This window comes from Aristolochia californica, unplaced genomic scaffold (genome assembly GCF_029961685.1).
Source record: "Aristolochia californica isolate CCGP_79_NKW_82.1479 unplaced genomic scaffold, dmAriCali1.0.hap1 SCAF_39, whole genome shotgun sequence".
Classification (NCBI taxonomy): Eukaryota; Viridiplantae; Streptophyta; class Magnoliopsida; order Piperales; family Aristolochiaceae; genus Aristolochia; species Aristolochia californica.
In genome coordinates, this window is record NW_027182092.1 from 32501 (window position 1) to 35000 (window position 2500).

The following is a 2500-nucleotide window of genomic DNA, read 5'->3' on the forward strand; positions in this document are numbered from 1 at the left end:
CGTACAGGCGCCCGGGCGAAAAGGCGCCAAGACGCCCAGGCGAAAAGGCACCAGGGCGCACAGGCGCCAGGACGCCCAGGCGAAAAGGCGCCAGGGCGCCCAGGCGGAAAAGACGCGCCCAGGCGGAAAAGAGGCGCCCAGGCGAAAAGGCGCCAGGGCGCCCAGGCGGAAAAGAGGCGCCCAGGCGGAAACGAGGCGCCCAGGCGAAAAAGAGGCGCCCAGGCGAAAAAGAGGCGCCCAGGCGGAAAGGCGCCAGGGCGCCCAGGCGGAAAAGAGGCGCCCTGGCGTAGGCGCCCAGGCGCCAAAAGAGGCGCCAGGCGGAAAAGAGGCGCCCTGGCGTAGGCGCCCAGGCGCCAAAAGAGGCGCCAGGCGAAAAGGCGCCAGGGCGCCCAGGCGGAAAAGAGGCGCCCAGGCGGAATGGCGCCAGGGCGCCCAGGCGGAAAAGAGGCGCCCAGGCGAAAAAGAGGCGCCCAGGCGGAAAAGAGGCGCCCTGGCGTAGGCGCCCAGGCGCCAAAAGAGGCGCCAGGCGAAAAGGCGCCAGGGCGCCCAGGCGGAAAAGAGGCGCCCAGGCGGAATGGCGCCAGGGCGCCCAGGCGGAAAAGAGGCGCCCAGGCGAAAAAGAGGCGCCCAGGCGGAAAGGCGCCAGGGCGCCCAGGCGGAAAAGAGGCGCCCTGGCGTAGGCGCCCATGCGCCAAAAGAGGCACCCAGGCGAAAAGGCGCCAGGGCGCCCAGGCGGAAAAGAGGCGCCCAGGCGGAATGGCGCCAGGGCACCCAGGCGGAAAAGAGGCGCCCAGGCGGAAAAGAGGCGCCCTGGCGTAGGCGCCCAGGCGCCAAAAGAGGCGCCAGGCGAAAAGGCGCCAGGGCCCCCAGGCGGAAAAGAGGCGCCCAGGCGAAAAAGAGGCGCCCTGGCGGAAAAGAGGCGCCCTGGCGTAGGCACCCAGGCGCCAAAAGAGGCACCCAGGCGAAAAGGCGCCAGGGCGCCCAGGCGGAAAAGAGGCGCCCAGGCGGAATGGCGCCAGGGCACCCAGGCGGAAAAGAGGCGCCCAGGCGAAAAAGAGGCGCCCAGGCGGAAAAGAGGCGCCCTGGCGTAGGCGCCCAGGCGCCAAAAGTGGCGCCCAGGCGAAAAGGCGCCAGGGCGCCCAGGCGAAGAGGCGCCAGGGCGCCCAGGTGGGAAAGAGGCGCCCAGGCGAAAAGGCGCCAGGGCGCCCAGGCAGAAAAGAGGCGCCCAGGCGAAAAAGAGGCGCCCAGGCAGAAAGGCGCCATGGCGCCCAGGCGGAAAAGAGGCGCCCTGGCCAGGCGGAAAAGAGGCGCCCAGGCGGAAAAGAGGTGCCCAGGCGAAAAAGAGTCGCCCAGGCCGAAAGGCGCCATGGCGCCCAGGCGGAAAAGAGGCGCCCACGCGAAAAGGCGCCAGGGCGCCAAGGCGGAAAACAGGCGCCCAGGCGGAAAGGTGCCAGGGCGCCCAGGCGGAAAGGTGCCAGGGCGCCCAGGCGGAAAAGAGGCGCCCAGGCGCGTGGGGGGCAAGGCGCCAGGCGCCAGGCACGCGCGGAGGCAAGGCGCCAGGCGCAAGGCGCCACGCGCGCGCGCGCGTGGGGGGCGAGGCGCCAGGCGCCAGGCGCCGGGCGCGCGTGGGGGGCAAGGCGCCAGGCGCCGGGCGCGCGCGCGTGGGGCGCCAGGCGCCTGGCGGGTGGGCGCCCCCAGGAAGGGGTGCTGGCGCGCGATGGGGTTGCGCCCGTACGGACCGTGTGACAGTACAGACACTTTGGCGAAACCTCCTGCCCGAAGCGATTTTAGGCGTTCGGCTAGGTAGGTGACCCGGTTTTTTTCGCGTTTCTCGGCCGCTAGCCCCTTTTTTCGCGTTTTCGTGCGCGCGCCCCTCTTGACCTCGCACGCGCGCCGCGCGTCGCGTCCTTGTCCTTGTCCGCGTCCGCGTTCGCGCGTGTCGGCGATCACGGGCCCCGTGCATGGCTCGTCTCTGTGGACCATCGCCCCGCTCTTGTCCCTCTTTCGTGTTTGTGTGGCGCCCCGCCCCGTGCACCATTGCCGGCTGGCAGCAAGGTGCCTAGCCCCCCTTGCCGCCAGGCCTGTCCACCCCAAGGTGCTAAAGCCGCCAGGCACCCGTGCCGCCGAACCGTGCGTCCGTAAGCCGCTGCACGTGCGGCGGCCGGCCATGCCCGTGCTATTGACCCTGTGTGACAGTACAGACACTTTGGCGAAACCTCCTGGCCGACGGGGTTTTTGCGCCCACCTAGGTAGGGCGACCCCTTTTTTTTCGTGTCGCCTGTCCGTGTGTCCCTTTTTCGCCTTTTTCGGGTTCGTGTTTTCGTGTGCCGCCAAAAGCAAGCCCTGCGCTCGTCCCGTCCCGCTTGACCCGTGCATCCGCCGGTGCTGGCCTGCAAAATGCCTGTGAGCGACGCACGTGACCAGCAGCCCAGGCGAGTGTGCACGGGTGGCAGGCGAAACGGGCGTGCGTGTCGCCAGTGTGTATGTCCCTTTTTCGCCT